Genomic DNA, 18,262 nt, shown 5'->3' with positions numbered 1-18,262 from the left:
ACAAGTATTATTTATTTTATGTTAATTACTCCTCATAAACCCAACCATTTTATTATTGATTTCCTGACTAAGAATTATAGAATAACCATAGCTTGCTTCAAGCAGACAATCTCCGTGGGATTGACCCTTACTCACGTAAGGTATTACTTGGACGACACAGTGCACTTGCTGGTTAGTGGTACGAGTTGTGAAAAGTGTGATCTACAATTCGTGCACCAGAGAGTATTCCAATTTTAAGAAGAGGGAAAATAAAAATATTTTTATTTTTATTTAATTAATTAAGTTAGTTTCGAAAATATTAAAAGAAATAAAATAAAACTAGAATTTAAAACAATTAGTTAATTAAAAAGAATTTTGAAAAAGTAGTTAGTTGTTTTCGAAAATTAGAAGTGGAAAAGTAGTTAGGTGGTTTTGAAAAAGATAAGAAATAGTAAACTTTTTAAAATTAAAACAAACAAGTCAAGTAGTTAGTTAAAAAAGATTTGAAAATAAATTTTGAAATGATAAGAAGTTAGAAAAAGATTTTGAAATTAAAATTTTAAAAAGATATGATTAAAATTTATTTTGAAAAAGAATTGAAAAAGAAATTAAAAAGATTTGATTTTTAAAATTAAAGTTGATGACTTGACTAACAAGAAACTAATAGATATGATTCTAGAATTTAAAGATTGAACTTTTCTTAACAAGAAAGTAACAAACTTGAAATTTTTGAAAAAAAACATTACCTGTTAGCAAGGATTTTCGAAAATATGAAATAAAATTAAGAAAAAGATTTTGAAAAATTAGTTTTAAAATTTTTGAAAACATTAAAAGAAAAATGAAAAAGATTTTGAAAAATTTTAAGAATGAAATTTGAAAATCTTAAAAAAAATGAAAAAGAATTGATTTTGAAAAAGATTTGAAAAGATAAAGTTTTTAAATTGAAATTTTGGACTTGACTAACAAGAAACAACTAAATTTTAAAAATATTTGACCAAGTCAACTCAAAATTTCGAAAATTATGAGAAGAATAAGGAAAAGATTTTTTTTTACTTTTTAATTTTTAGTGAGGAGAGAGAAAAATAACAAAATGAAACAAAACATAAAAATTTAAGATCAAAGCAAATAATGCATGCAGGAACATTTTGAATGTCAAGATGAACACCAAGAACACTTTGAAGATCATGATGAAAGACTAACAATATGAAAATATTTTTGAAAATTTTTAAAAAAAGAAAGACATGCAAGACACCAAACTTAAGAACTTTTGTACTAGGAACACTAACAATATGAAAATGCATATGATAACAAGAAAAGACATAAAACAAGAAAAACTAAAGATCAAACAAGGAAAATCATCAAGAACAACTTAAAGATCAAAGAAGAACACAATGCATGAATTTTCGAAAATCTAAGAAAAATTAAAAACATGCAGTTGACACCAAACTTAATATTTGACACTAGACTTAAACAAGAAACACAAAATTTTTTTTGGTTTTTATGATTTTATTAAAATTTTTTTGTATTTTCTAAAAAATTTTTTGGAAATAGAAAATAAAGGTTGAAACAAGAAAGAAGGTTACCTAATCTAAGCAACAAGATGAACCGTCAGTTGTCCAAACTCGAACAATCCCCAGCAACGGCGCCAAAAACTTGGTGCACGGAATTGTGATCACACTTTTCACAACTCCGGTACAACTAACCAGCAAGTGCACTGGGTCGTCCAAGTAATGAAACCTTACGCGAGTAAGGGTCGATCCCACGGAGATTGCCGGCTTGAAGCAAGCTATGGTCATCCTGTAAATCTTAGTCAGGCGGATTCAATTAGTTATGAGTTTTGATAATTGAAAGATAAATAAAACGTAAATTAAAATAAAGATACTTACGTAATTCATTGGTGGGAATTTTAGATAAGCGTTTGGAGATGCTTTGTTGCTTCTGAACCTCTGCTTTCCTATTGTCTTCATCCAATCATGCGTGCTCCCTTCCATAGCAAGCTGTATGTTGGTGGATCACCGTTGTCAATGGCTACCATCCGTCCTCTCAGTGAAAATGGTCCAGGTACGGTTTCTGTATGGCTAATCAAATGTCGGATCTCTCGTCTCGGATGAAAAATACTAGGCACAGCTACCGCACGGCTAATCATCTGTCGGTTCTCACTTGTGTCGGAATAGGATCTCTCTATCCTTTTGCACACTGTCACTGCGCCCAACATTCATGAGTTTGAAGCTCATCCCCGTCCCAGATCCTACTCGGAATACCACAAACAAGGTTTAGACTTTCTGGATCTCAGGAATGCTGTTGATTGATTCTAGCCTCTACCACGAAGGTTCTAATCTCACGGATTCGAATGCTCTGTTGTCAGGAGAGGCAAGTCAAATCCGTGGATCATAGACCTAAGAGATTATACTCCAGCTGTCATCCAATGACTATGTTGAACATGATGTAGACCACTTGTGGTTGTCAAGCACGTCGATCTTGGCTAAGCGAGTAATGAAGATAGTGGGTGATTGTCACGGGTCACTCCTTCATTCTGACTTAACTGAATTAAGAACGAGAGTATATCTTGGAGAAGAAGTAAGCGTGAATTGAAAGAGAAACAATAGTACTTGCATTAATTCATGAAGAACAGCAGAGCTACGCACTTTAATCTATGAGGTGTAGAAACTCTACCGTTGGAAAATACATAAGAGAAAAAGGTCTAGGCATGGCCGAATGGCCAGCCTCCCAAATTGAAAAATGGCATAAGCCTAAAAGTCCCAAAGATCTCTAAAACAATAGGAAAGACTAGTATTTATACTAAACTAGTTACTAAGGATTACAGAAAATAAGTAACTAAGTGCAGATAGTGCAGAAATCCACTTCCGGGGTCCACTTGGTGTGTGCTTGGGCTGAGCATTGAGCTTTACACGTGCATAGGCCTTTTCTAGAGTTAAACGCCATCTTGGATGCCAGTTTGGGCGTTTAACTCCAGTTCTGGTGCCAGTTCCGGCGTTTTACACCAGAAAAGGGTCTCTAGCTGGCGTTTAACGCCAGTTTGGGCCATCAAATCTCGGGCAAAGTGTGGACTATTATACATTGTTGGAAAGCCCAAGATGTCTACTTTCCAACGCAATTGAGAAAGCGCCAATTGGGCTTTTGTAGCTCTAGAAAATCTACTTCGAGTGCAGGAGGGTCAGAATCCAACAGCATTTGCAGTCCTTTCTCAGCCTCTGAATCAGACTTTTACTCAAGTTCCTCAATTTCAGCCAAAAAATACCTGAAATTACAGAAAAATACACAAAATCATAGTAAAGTCCAGAAATGTAATTTTTTCATAAAAACTAATAAAAATATAATAAAAGTAACTAAAACATACTAAAAACTACCTAAAAACAATACCAAAAAGCATATAAATTATCCGCTCATCAACCACACATAATTTCAGTCATTTATATACCACCAGAACTTTTGAGGAAAAAAAAAGCAAGTTACTTTTTCTCCCAGCAACAGCTTCAACGCATTGAACACATTGTAAGCATAAGATATGGTTATCTAGCTAAATGTGCATTAGTAAAGGCGGTATAAATGACCCAATGGGAGTAGGAGTGATTAAAGATTGTATGGCATCAACGATTGAGATAGCAGTTGATGCAACAGACGATCTTCCCCATTTCTGAATAAGCACACCACCTCTCTGCCAACCAAACATATCCCTATCAGCTTTAGCTTGAAGAAATTATATCTTCTATTCTACATAGTTAACTACAAATGCTAGTTACAAGTTTTACCTTTTGAACCTTTTCAGTGAACTCTTCTTCCAATCATTTACGATCCTTAATCACATCTATGACGGGCAAACCATCAATTTTGGCATTTAAGAAGTTGGGGACCTGTTAATAGTTTAACATCTCATCATAAAGGAGAATTAAAGATACTCAGTTCATGCACAACATTCCAATATATCATTCAAATACCTGAGTAGTTGAGTGGTTACCCCAGATTGTCACATTTGACACTTTATCATAGAAAACACCTGCCTTGAGGGCCAGCTGTGCATTTATTTGAAACAATGCAAAAATATTAATTTTTCTACTGTAAATCATTTTTTGAAAGAAATAAAATAAAAAAGCCCCTAATAATGTTTATAACTTTTGTTTACCTGACATTTAGCTCTGTTCTCATCTAAGCGAGTTAAGGCATGGAAATTTTTTGCAGGAATGTTAGGAGCATTTTTCATGCATATTAATGCACTGCATTGAAAAAGGAGGTAAATTCGTAAAATCAAGCATACTATGCAACAACAATTTTATCAATGAAACAAAGGAGCTTACTTTGTATTACAAGGGTTTCCCACAACTATAACTTTGACATTGCGAGATGCCACAGCATTTAGTGCCCTTCCTTGTAGAATACACGATAATCTTGGTATCTTGAACTATATTTTGGCATAAAGCAATGAATAAGGCCTAGATTTTCAACCATTTTTAACCTGTTTGGAAAAAATTTGCCCATTTATGTCTAACAAGTCAGCACGCTCCATTTCGAGACCTCGAGGCTTTGCACCAATTAGCAATGCCCATTCTGCATCTTGGAACACCTCATAAGGATCAATACCAATACTCGCCTCTCTCAGCAACGGAAACAAAGAATCCTCCAGTTCCATTGCAACACCTGCATTTTGAATTGGAACATTTAGATAGAAAAGGATCTGTGATATACTATGTTAACAACATTAAGGAGAATTTTGTTTCAGCTTAAAGCATTTTTAAATTTAAGACTCAATAATAACCTTCAATTGGCTAGATGTTCGGTATTTCAGAGCTAGAAAGAATATGTGCTACAAACTATTCCTACTTCCAATCCATAATTAAAACTAAGCCTCCAAATCTAGAGTCACGGCTAGGCTCAAGGTGCAAATAACCCAAGAAAAGAAAAGAGAAAGCTGCCTTCAAGGTGAAAACTTATAAAGAGTCTTCTGTAATATCATCCGAATGGAATTCCTAATTTCTAAGACTTCCAAATGTAAGGACTAACAAGCACTGGAATCCATACATAAGCACATAATTCGGAGTTTACCCCATTGTCACTTGATCACTTCACTCACTGAGATATCAAAAGCAATTCTTTAACCCACTTCAATAAGGAATCCTTTGTGCATAGTTCTTTTTTTGCTCGGGGACAAGTAAGATGTTATGTTTGGTGTTGTAATGCATGAGTATCTTTAGCTATTTTTAGTTACTATTTCTTTGAATAAAGTTAGTGATTTTCTTATTTTTATTAAGATTATTGTGCTTTTATTCAATATTTCTTGGAGTTGCTTTGAGCCTTGATTTATGTAGGAAAATGTTAAAAAATTAGAGAAAAGAACAAGGAGGAACCAAGAATTGAAGAAAAGTACAAAGAGAATTCGAGGATGCTGTCAATTCTGACCTCTTCACACTCCAACTAGCATAACTTGATCTATAAAGGTCCAAATTACACGGTTTTAGTGGAATTAGAAAGCTAACTTCCAGAGATTTTCAACGATATAAATAGTCCATAACTTTTCTCTAGATTCATGGCGCTAAAAGGCTGTGACATTAGCGTTTAGCGCCAAACCGCGTCCAGCATCACCATCTTCTTGGAACTCCCGGCATTTATCACCAAGAAACTGGCGCTAAACTCTAGACAGGCAGCAAGGAGTGTAGAATTGCATCAAAAGTGGTGCCAAATGCCACCAAAGTGGCGTCAAACACCAGCAACAGCCCAAGACCCAAGAAATTTTTGTAATTAATGAAGATGACACCAAGCTTAAATTACATGAACGATCACTAGTTAGTCAAGAGTCATTAAGAAAAGATTTGATTTGATTAGATTCGATTTTGTTTTGATTTAGTTTAAATTTTTATTCTCGGTTTAATTTTAGAGCTTTTTAATGAGTCGTAGCCCACGGGCATCAGATAACACATTACTCTCTCTCTTTTTCCATTTTTGCACTTTCAATTTTACACACTTTTACTCTCCTAAGGTTTTTTCTGCACCATGAGCCACTAAATCTTCATTGTTAAGGTTAGGGGCTCTGTTTACTTTGATGGATTAATAATCATTTTATTTTCTACTCTTGATTAATGCATTAATTTATGTTTAAGAATTGGTTTCATTCTTTGTCCTACGAATTAGTGTGTATTGGAAAATAACTCTAATCTAAATTGAATTCTTTTGAATCTTGGAAAAGTTACATCACTAGAATTAAATCTTGAAACCCTTTTCTCACAACTCCTTAATTGTCTGAATTTAATGTGATACGTGACATATAATCGGATTATTTTTGGGTTCTTATTAGGGATTGTGTGGCTTATAAATCAGATTTTGAGCTTAACCTTTTAACATAATTGATTTATCAAGGAATTGACGGTTAGTTGGGTTAGAGAAAATTCAATTTCCTAGGAATAGGAATTCAATCACCTAGGGTTTGCCATAAACTCAATCTTTACATGATCAAGGTAGTTGACATTGAATGTTAATCAGGAAATTTAAACATCTCTAAAGCCTTAACTCTCACTCATACTCTTTTCTCACACGTCTATTGTTTGCATTCTTCAATTCACTGTCTTTTATGTTTTTTGATATTCAAAAGTCAGAATCTCACTTGTCTAACAAGAATAATTAGTCAACCATTGTTTGCTTAGTCCATTAATCCTCGTGGGATCGACACTCACTCACCGTGAGTTTATTATTTGGTACGATCCGGTACACTTACCGGTAGTTTGTGATGTAAAATTTTCATGAAGCGTTTGACACCGTTGCCAATATCTTATTTTGCTTTCAGTTATTTACTGGTTATTTTTTATCCCTCCATTAGGAATTTTCTTTAAAGTGACGAAGGAAATTCTAATTTGATTTTCTTGTTGTTTTTATGTCTGTGTAGAATAACAGGGACAAAGTACGTCTTCACTACGATCTTGAAATTGAAAGAACTCTTTGGAGACAAAGGAAACAAGCTAGTGATCAAAGGGTTAAAGAAGAAATTGAAGAGGTAGCTGAAGAAGAACTTGATTACAACATGGCTGACAATGCAAATAACAATGCTAATGCTCCTCAACCTAGGAGGACTCTTGGATCTTTTACTATCCCCAATTTTGGGAGTTATAGAAGTAGCATTATGACACCTACTGTTAATACCAATAATTTTGAACTGAAGCCTCAGCTTGTCACATTGGTGCAACAAAACTGCTAGTTTAATGGAAGCCTTTAGGAAGATCCCAACTTGTTTATCTCTAACTTCCTGTAAATCTGTAACACTGTCAAGACCAATGGCGTCCCAGCTGAGGTTTATCAGTTGTTGCTATTCCCTTTTATTGTAAGGGGTCGAGCTAAGAAGTGGCTGGATAATCAACGCAAGGAGAGTATAGTCACATGGGAGGACTTGGTCACTAAGTTCCTAACCAAGTTCTTCCCACCTTTGAGGCTAACCAAGCTCAGAACAGACATTTAGACTTTCCAACAGCATGAAGGAGAGTCCCTCTATGAAGCTTGTGAGAGGTACAAAGAGATGCTGAGAAAGTGCTCATAGTGAGAATTATGTCGGTTAGGAATTTTTCTTAATAGAAAAGGAAATTTCTTCCTTGTGAGTATAGTTCCAAACCAACAAATAACCATCACATCAAATTTCATTAAAATTTTAATTGGTTAGGAATTTGATAAGAGCATTTTCGTATGGTTAGGAATTTCATTCAAAATAATTTCGTTGATAGTATAGTTTCCAACCATCTAGTAATGCTCAATTCAAATTTTAATAACTGGTTGTCACATGTACAAACCCCAATAAAAATTAACCGAAGTATTTAAACCTCGTGTCGTCTCACAAGGAATTGCAATGAGGCGCTCAATTATTGGCTATGAAAATGCAAAGGGGGGTTTGATTTGTAATTGAAAAGAAAATATAAGATCAAGAAAGTAAATAACAATTAACTAATAAAGAAAAGGAAAAGAACTCTTTGCTAGACATAGGTAACTGAGATCACCATCCTTGTCTACAAACCATACATTGCTAATTATGAGGGACCAACGTATTAAGTCTACTTCTATGCTTGAAGTAAGTACAATATCTACCTCAAGCTTGAAGTACATCAAATAGGTTTGATCAACATCAATCCATAACTCCTAACCTAGCTACTAATTGACTTAGTAGTAGGCTAGAGTCAATGGTTATCAAATTGACCACTAAGGGTTCTCAAATCACCAATTCATTGAGACCTAATGACTCAAGGTCACTCAATCCCCTTAGCCTATGCCAAGAGTAAAAAAAACTACAAAAAACTAGTGGAAATATTTTATCAAACACCTAGAGTGAAATAAAAGTAAACATCACAAATTGCAAGAATTAATGAAAGCAATAACTAACAGAAGAAAGAAATCAACAATAGCAACTAAGATAAACATAAAAGAGCATGGAAACATAGAATTGCATTAAAAGGAAATTGAAGTCCACAAGGGTTCATAAACATAAAAGAGGGCAAAATAAAAGAAATGACAAGTAAAACTGAAGAATAGAGATGTAACAACAAGAAATTAAAAAGGGAAAACTAAATCAAAACAAGAATTGAAAGTTGGATCTAAGAAAATTAAACCTAAACTACCCTAAATTTTAGAGAGAAGGGAGAGCTTCTCTCTCTAGAATTCTACCTACAACTTGATGAAAACTACCCTATGGTTCTTACCCTTCAATCCTTGGGTTCAATAGCATCAGAAATGAGTTGAATTGGGCCCAAAATCAGCTAGAAATCGCTAGCCACGAGTTGCTAAAAATGGCCCACGCTGATCCTGCGATGTGCACGTATGGGCAACGCATGTGCATTGCCTAACTGCAAGGTAACTATGGTTAAATGCATATCATTTTGAAGCTCCGGATGTTAGCTTTCCAACGCAACTGAAAACGCCTCATTTGGACTTCTGTAGCTCAAGTTATGATCATTTTAGTACGAAGAGGTCAGGATTGACAGCTTACCAATTCCTTCAGTTCTTCACGAGTCCTCCCACTTTGCATGATTTTCCTTCATTCCTTCAATCCAATCTTTGCCTTCTAAACCTGAAATCACTTAACAAACATATCAAGGTATCGAATGGAATTAAAGTGAATCAAATTTAGCTATTTTAAGCCCTAAAAATCATGTTTTCACGCTTAAGCACAAATTTAGGAAGAATTACAAAACTATGCTATTTCATTGAATAAATGTGAGAAAAGTTGATAAAATTCCTTAAATTAATGATGCCAGGGCATTTTAGCCAGTTTCACTGACCTTTTCTTTACTGTTTTTAAGGTAGTTTCATGCATTTTCTTAGAAAATAAGCTAGTTTTGGGTAGATATTCACTTACATCTTGATTCAAGCATACATTGTGCACTTTACATGATTTCATGAGAATTTTGCATGAATTATATGACAAATTAGAGGATGCATGTCTCATGATTTGGATTAGAACTTTGATGCACTTTATTGCTTGATTTAAGGACAAAGGAAGCAAGGAAGAACCACGTTAGCAGCCACATTAGTCTAACTAACGTGACCACTAACGTGGAATGGGAGCTAGCTTGCAACGTTAATGAGAAAAGTAATCGCCAATAACGCCCTCGAAGCCATCATAACCCACGTTAAGAGTCACGTTAACTAAGTTAACGTGAACTCTAACGTGGAAGAAAGAAAATGGAGCCAACGTTAGTGACACTTACCTTTGTCACTGACATTGGACCAAGCTCATAAGTGGCCACGTTAAGAGCCACGTTAACTTAGTTAACGTGGACTCTAACGTTAAGAAGCAAAAGAGAAGCCAATGTTAGTGACATTCACCTTTGTCACTAACGTTGGCCAAGCCTCCATAAGCCACGTTAACTCCCACATTAACTTAGTTAACGTGGAGATAGAAATTGATAGCCAACGTTAGTGACACTTACCTTTGTCACTAACGTTGGGGTGAACCACCAAGAGCCACCATGAGCAACGTTAACTTCCACGTTAACTTAGTTAACTTGGAAGCTAACGTGGATAAAGAGATGATGAGCCAACGTTAGTGACACTCACGCTTTGAATTAGTTTGAGTTGGAAACTTTAGGGAGCCTTTGGCATAGAACTACTCTCTGTATTTTACTTTCTCTGCAATTTTATTTTTACTTTCATGATGTATTCTCCATCTTTGTTTTCATCTTTCAGAGCTATGAACAACTAAACCCCTTTCATTGGGTTAGGGAGCTCTGTTGTAATTTGATGGATCAATATTAGTTTTCATTCTCCTTCTTTTATCTTTTCTCTTGATTTTACTTGAAAGCTTTCGATCTTCATCCAATTGGGTAGTTATCTTGGAAAAGAAGCTTTTTATACTTGGATCTCTTCTGAACCTTGAAAGGGAAATGAAGAGATCATGCTAGAAATGCTTTCTCATGCTGGACCAATGATCCAGAGAATGCAACATCTCCTGAGCCCAATGAACTCCCATTTCTGATCTTACCCATTCTCTTTAATTTCTGCCATTTACTTTTATGAGCAATTACCCCATTCCCATTTAAGATTCTGCAATTTACTTTCCGCCATTTACATTCAGCTTTTTATTTCTAGCATTTACTTTTTCTGCTATTTACTTTCCCGCCATTTAATTTTCTGCAAATCTCAAATCAATTTCTGGTTTGCTCAACTAAAACATTCCTCTAATTAAAGTAGCTTGATCATTCAATCTCTGTGGGATTCGACCTCACTCTATTGTGAGTTTTTACTTCACGACAAGTTTCTGTGCGTATCAAGTTTATGGCGCCGTTGCCGGGAATTGATTTTGTATCAACAATGATTAAGTTGGAGGATCACTAGATTGAGCATTTGTTATTCTGTTGATTTAAATTTCTGTTTGAGCACTTTACTTTCGGTTTCAGTTGTTTTATATTCCCATCCCTTTAACCCCTTTATTTCAGTTGTTTACACTCTGTTTCACTCACCCACTAACTGTTTGATATATTGCATCACTCACACTAACGGCATTTTTTTTAGAATAGTTTCTGGATCTATTTTCTTACTTGTACTTTGTTGGTTGTATGACAGGGAGAAGAAGCGGGGCTTCAACTTCCTTTTATTCTGAACCTGAGAAGACCTTCCTTAGATTAAGGAGGGAAGCAAGAGGAAAGAGAGTAGTTGGTACTGAGAAAGAGAAAGCGTACTTTGAATCAAACATGGAGGAGAATATGGAGAACCATCATGAAGAAGAGGCTCACAACCATGGCAGAGAGGGTCTAGCAAATCATGCTGGGCAAGAGAGAAGAGTTCTGGGTTCTTACATCAACCCAAACCCAGAAAACTGTGGAAGTAGCATCCAAAGGCCAACCATACATGCCAACAACTTTGAACTAAAGCCACAGCTCATCACCCTTGTTCAGAACAACTGTTCATTCGTAGGGAGTGTCCAAGAAGACCCCAATCATCACCTAATCACATTTCTGAGGATATGCGATACTGTGAAGTTTAATGGTGTTCATCCTGACACCTATAGACTACTTCTGTTCGTTTTCTCACTCAAGGACAAGGCATCTAAATGGCTGGAGTCCTTCCCAAAGGAGAGTTTAGCAACTTGGGAAGATGTGGTGAACAAATTTCTGGCAAGATTCTATCCTCCTCAACGGATTAACAGGCTGAGAGCTGAGGTACAAACATTCAGGCAGCAGGATGGTGAGACTCTATATGAAGCATGGGAGAGGTTTAAGGACCTGACAAGAAGGTGTCCACCAGATATGTTCAATGAATGGGTGCAGCTACACATTTTCTATGAAGGTCTTTCCTATGAATCAAAGAAGGCAGTAGACCACTCATCCGGGGGATCTCTGAACAAGAAAAAGACCATTGAGGAAGCCATAGATGTCATTGAAACTGTAGCAGAGAATGACTACTTCTATGCCTCCGAAAGAAGGAACACTAGAGGAGTGATGGAGCTAAACAATGTGGATGCACTGCTGGCCCAAAACAAGCTCATAACCAAGCAATTGGCTGACCTCACCAAGAAGATGGAGAGGAACCAAGTAGCAGCAATCACCACCTCATCAACGACCCAAGAAGAAGTGAATGAAGAAGCAGAGGGTAGTCAGGAGCAAGCCAACTACATTGGGAATTCACCTAGGCAAAACCATGATCCATACTCCAAAACCTACAACCCTGGATGGAGGAACCACCCAAAATTTGGGTGGGGAAATCAACAAGACCAAGGCATAGATCAAAGACGTCCAAATCCCAACAACTTAGCTCACCAACATGCCACACCTAGACCATATCAGCACCCATATAACCACCCCTCTCAACACTTCTACCAAGGCCAAACTAACCTTTCTCATCCATCCAACCCCAACCCACCATCATCTGATGAAGAGGCTAAACCAACAAAGATGGCCCTACAACTGGTAAACAGATCGTTCAAGTTCCCTCATGGCGTAGTAGAAGATTTGCTGGTGAAAGTGGGAGATTTCATCTTCCCAGCAGACTTTGTAGTACTGGACATGCAGGAGGAAACCAAGGCTTCCATCATTCTGGGAAAGCCGTTCTTGGCCACTGCTGGAGCTGTCATTGATGTACAAAAGGGGGACCTCACCCTGAGATTACACAATGAAAAGATGACATTCAATGTGTTCAAAGCCATGAGTTACCCACCAGAACAATTGGGAGAATGTTTGAGGTTGGACTCACTTGAAGATGCAGTGCAGGAGAGCTTTGAAGAAGAAGAACCTGAAGGGTTAACAGAGGAGGAGTCAACGTTTAGTGAAGAGGTTGCAACAGTAGAGATTTATATACAAGGGGCATCAAAAGAAGAGAACGAAAAGTCAGAAGCACCCAAACTTGAACTCAAAGCACTGCCGCCCACTCTCAAATATGCATACTTAGGAGAAAATGAAAGTTACCCAGTGATCATAAGCTCGTGCCTCAGCTAAGATTAAGAGAATGAACTACTCAAAGTATTGCGAAAGCACAAGGATGCCATTGGATGGACTCTTACTGACCTGAAAGGAATAAGTTTAGCCATATGCATGCATAAGATACTACTAGAAGATGATGCCAAACCATCCATTCAATCCCAAAGGAGGCTGAACCCAATCATGAAGGAAGTGGTACAGAAAGAAGTTATGAAGTTATGGCAGGGAGGGGTAATCTACCCGATCTCAGACAGCCCCTGGGTCAGCCCCGTGCATGTCGTGCCCAAAAAGGGAGGAATCACTGTAGTTCCCAATGAGAAGAACGAACTAATTCCTATAAGGACCGTCACAGGATGACGGATGTGCATAGACTATCGAAAACTCAATGAGGCTACACGAAAGGACTATTTCCCCCTCCCATTTATGGATCAGATGTTGGAAAGACTCGCATGACATGCATATTACTGTTTTCTTGATGGTTATTCAGGATATAACCAAATAGTGGTTGATCCCAGAGACCAAGAGAAAACTTCATTTACTTGTCCATATGGAGTGTTTACCTACAGGCGCATGCCATTTGGACTATGTAATGCACCTGCGACTTTCCAACGCTGCATGCTTTCTATCTTCTCAGATATGATAGAGAAATTCATTGAAGTTTTTATGGATGATTTCTCGGTATTCAGAGATTCCTTTACTAGCTGCCTGAGTCACCTTGCCTTAGTATTGAAAAGGTGCCAAGAGACCAATCTGGTCTTGAACTGGGAGAAATGTCACTTTATGGTGACAGGAGGAATAGTCCTTGGCCATAAGGTTTCTAACCAAGGCATTGAAGTGGACAGGGCTAAAGTAGAACTTATTGAAAAACTGCCTCCACCCAGTGATGTCAAGGCAATTAGGAGCTTTTTAGGGCATGCTGGCTTTTACAGAAGATTTATTAAAGATTTTTCAAAGATAGCCAAGCCCTTAAGAAATCTCCTTGTATCTGATACACCATTTATCTTCGATGAATCATGCATGCTAGCATTTGAAAATTTGAAAATAAGGTTGTCCTCTGCTCCTATCATTTCCCCACCTGATTGGAACTTAACATTTGAATTGATGTGTGATGCATCTGATTTTGCAGTTGGGGCAGTGTTAGGACAGAGGAAAGATAACTTAGTCCATGTGATATACTATGCTAGCAAAGTCCTCAATGATACTCAAAGAAATTATACCACTACTGAAACGGAGTTTCTAGCAATAGTTTTTGCATTTGACAAGTTTAGATCGTACCTCATCAGTGCTAAAGTGATTGTTTTCACAGATCACACAGCACTTAAATACTTGTTTGCCAAGCAAGAATCAAAACCAAGGCTAATAAGATGGATCTTATTGTTACAGGAATTCAATATTGAAATCAGAGACAAGAAAGGAGTAGAGAACAAGGTAGTAGATCACCTATCCAGAATCCCTCATGAGGAAAGTGGAACACATGATACAAGTGTGAACGAGCTCTTCCCTGATGAGCAGTTGATGACAGTTCACAAAGCACCATGGTTCGCAGACATTGCCAACTTCAAGGCAACTGGGGCCTTACCTCCAGAGATCAATAAACATCAAAAAAGGAAGCTCATGAATGATGCAAAATACTTTGTCTGGGATGAGCCATATCTCTTTAAGAAGTGTTCAGATGGAATCCTTAGAAGATGTGTTTCGGAAGAAAAAGGACAAAAGGTCCTATGGAATTGCCACAGCTCATGCTATGGAGGCCACTTTGGAGGGGACAGAACTGCAGCAAAGGTGTTACAAAGCGGATTCTTTTGGCCGACCCTTTTCAAGGATGCCAAAGAACTAGTAAAGAGCTGCAATGAATGCCAAAGATCTGGAAACTTGCCCAAAAGAAATGAGATGCCACAAAATTTCATCTTGGAACTGGAACTGTTTGATGTGTGGGGAATCGATTTCATGGGACCATTCATATTCAAACAAGTACATCTTGGTAGCAGTGGATTACATTTCCAAGTGGGTAGAGGCTATTGCAACCCCAACGAATGATAACAAGGTGGTCATGAACTTCCTCAGGAAGAATATCTTTAGCTGGTTTGGAGTCCCACGAGCACTCATCAGTGATGGAGGGAGCCATTTTTGTAATAGACCACTAGAAGCTCTTCTCCTACGATATGGGGTAAAACACAAGGTGGTCACGCCTTACCATCCCCAAATAATTGGGCAAACGGAGATATCCAACAGAAAGCTAAAGAGGATTCTGGAAAAGACTGTGGGTGCATCAAGAAAGGATTGGTCAAAGAAGCTGGATGATGCTCTTTGGGCATACAGAACAGCATTCAAAACTCCACTTGGAATGTCCCCATATCAACTGGTGTATAGGAAAGCTTGTCATTTACCACTGAAGCTGGAACACAAAGCTCTCTGTGCTCTCAAGATACTAAATTTTGACAGCATTGCTGCTGGTGCAAAGAGGATCCTGCAACTGCAAGAGATGGAGGAATTTAGATCTCAAGCCTATGAAAATGCCAAGATTTATAAAGAAAAGGCGAAGAAAAGACATGACCTGCATCTGGCACCAAGGAGTTTTGAAAAGGGGCAACAAGTACTCCTTTACAACTCCAAATTGAGACTGTTCCCTGGCAAACTCAAGTCAAGGTGGTCAGGACCCTTCCTTGTCACAAAGGTCTCGCCATATGGGCACATAGAAATCATGGATGAAGGTTCAGAGAGGACGTTCACTGTGAATGGACAAAGACTCAAATATTATATGGGGAACATGGGGGAAAACCCCAGAGTAAAGTATCATCTCAAGTAATTGAGGAATCATCGAGCTAGCGACGATAAAAGAGCGCTCTGTTGAAAGGCAACCCAACCTCAGGTAGTTTCCTTTTCATCTTTATTTCAATAAAGGTCACAAGTTGTTCCCCATGTATTGCGAGGAGCTAAGTTTGGTGTTCCACACCGAAACAATCCAAGAGTGAAAGTGTAATTCTAAGTTTGGTGTTCCACCAAAGGATCTTAGTTAGAATCACACTCCACTCCCAAAGCACATTGCTAGCTCCAACCAATCAAGGGAAACCACTTAGATGTAGTTAGACTTTAGTTAATAATTGTTTTGTTAATAACAAGATATGAGGTTCTCTGCATATATGCAAGGTTTTGTACTGGGCAAAGAACTAAGTTTGGTGTTCACACACCAAATTAAGTTCAGAAGTCACAAGCATACACGCAAGCTAACTATTTCTCAAGTGCTTTGGGAACAAGCAACTTCCAATAACTTTGCAGGAATCTTATGAGAAAATGGTGCACTTTCACCCAAGGAAGTGAGGTAGCAAAGACTAGGATGATGACAAAAAGAGGGCAACTAGAAACCATCACCCGAAGGTTGTATTGTTACTTAATTCCATGTACTTAGAATGTTGAAATTTGGAAGTCCGAATGCACTTTTGATTAATAGTTACTCGTTAGTTGGAACCCTTTTAAATTTTGTCTTTTAAGTTTTTCATTGCTTAGGTCTAGGATTGCTAGTCTGAATGTCATTACTGCATCATTTCCTTACTGATGAGCGGATAATTTATACGCTTTTTGACATTGTTTTTAGTATGTTTTTAGTAGGATCTAGTTACTTTTAGGGATGTTTTCATTAGTTTTTATGTTAAATTCACATTTCTGGACTTTACTATGAGTTTGTGTGTTTTTCTGTGATTTCAGGTATTTTCTGGCTGAAATTGAGGAACTTGAGCAGAAATCAGATTCAGAGGTTGAAAAAGGACTGCTGATGCTGTTGGATTCTGACCTCCCTGCACTCAAAGTGGATTTTCTGGAGCTACAGAACTCGAAATGGCGCGCTTCCAATTGCGTTTTCTCATCTGTTTTCGAAAAAAAAAATAAAATGTTTTCAAAAAAATTTTTTTATTCAAAATTTTTAAGAATGAATTCTATTGTTTCATGAAATATGTTGAATCATATCTGGCTGTAAAGCCATACCCAAACCACTTTGGGATTGGTATTCAACTAATCACTTCAGCCCATGTAATTATACGTTGCAGCCTGGCTGGCTGTAAAGCCATGTCTAAATTCATTTGGACTGAGGCTTGCAATTTGTTATCAAGAGCAAGCTAGTTGGAGCTAATCCACCTGCTACTGTTCCTGATCTACCCGCTGTTGATCCATGATCACCTACTGAAGCTTGGCTGGCCATTGGCCATATCTAGTGTTTTGGACTGGAGCTTTTTTTGAAAGCTTGGCTGGCTAGTGAGCCATGTCCAATTCCTGGACTGAAGCTTTAGACTAACATGGCAAGATTCCTGGAATTCATATTAAAAATTTTGGAATCCTTATTTTTTCTTTTTTTCATATAATTTTCGAAAAATATAAAATAAAAATGCAAAAAAAATTAGAAAATAAAAAAAAATCAAAAATATTTTGTGTTTCTTGTTTGAGTCTTAAGTCATATTATAAGTTTGGTGTCACATGCATATGCATCTAGCATTTTTTCGAAAATATCATGCATTCATAGTGTTCTTCATGATCTTCAAGTTGTTCTTGGTAAGTCTTCTTGTTTGATCTTGATGATTTTTTGTTTTGTGCCTTTTCATGTTTATCATATGCATTCTTGAATTCTTAATGTCTAAGCATTAAAGAATTCTAAGTTTGGTGTCTTGCATGTTTTCTTTGCATTAAAAATTTTTCAAAAACATGTTCTTGATGTTCATCATGACATTCAAAGTGTTCTTGGTGTTCATCTTGACATTCATAGCATTCTTGCATGCATTCATTGTTTTGATCTAAAAATTTCATGCATTGCATCTTTTTAGTGTTTTTCTCTTGCATCATAAAAATTCAAAAATCAAAAAAATATCTTTCTCTTTTTCTCTCATCAAATTCGAAAATTTGAGTTGACTTTTTCAAAAATTTTTTAAAATCAAATTGTTTCTCATGAGACAAATCAAATTTTCAATTTGAAAATCTTATCTTTTTCAAAATCTTTTTCAAAAATCAAATCTTTTTCAAAATAATTAGTTATTTTCGAAAATTTCAAAAATATTTTTCAAAAATCTTTTTCTTATTTTTATACCAAATTTTCGAAAATAACATAATCAATTAATGTTTTGATTCAAAAATTTCAAGTTTGTTACTTACTTGTTAAGAAAGATTCAAACTTTAAGTTCTAGAATCATATCTTGTGATTTCTTATGAATCAAGTCATTAATTGTGATTTTAAAAATCAAATCTTTTTTCAAAACTAATTTTATCATATCTTTTCAAAAATATCTTCTTATCTTATCTTTTTCAAAATTATCTTCTTATCTTATCTTTTTCAAAAATATCTTCTTATCTTATCTTTTTCAAAAATATCTTTTCAAAATATCTTTTCTAACTTCCTAACTTCTTATCTT

At 36.5% G+C, this 18,262-nt stretch overlaps 1 pseudogene; it reads right to left on the bottom strand.

The window, feature by feature from the left end:
- Positions 3,503-4,808, bottom strand: LOC107647004 (annotated as a pseudogene).

Source organism: Arachis ipaensis, chromosome B06, assembly GCF_000816755.2.
Source record: "Arachis ipaensis cultivar K30076 chromosome B06, Araip1.1, whole genome shotgun sequence".
NCBI classification, from domain to species: Eukaryota; Viridiplantae; Streptophyta; class Magnoliopsida; order Fabales; family Fabaceae; genus Arachis; species Arachis ipaensis.
This window is presented reverse-complemented; position numbering and strand designations above follow the sequence as displayed.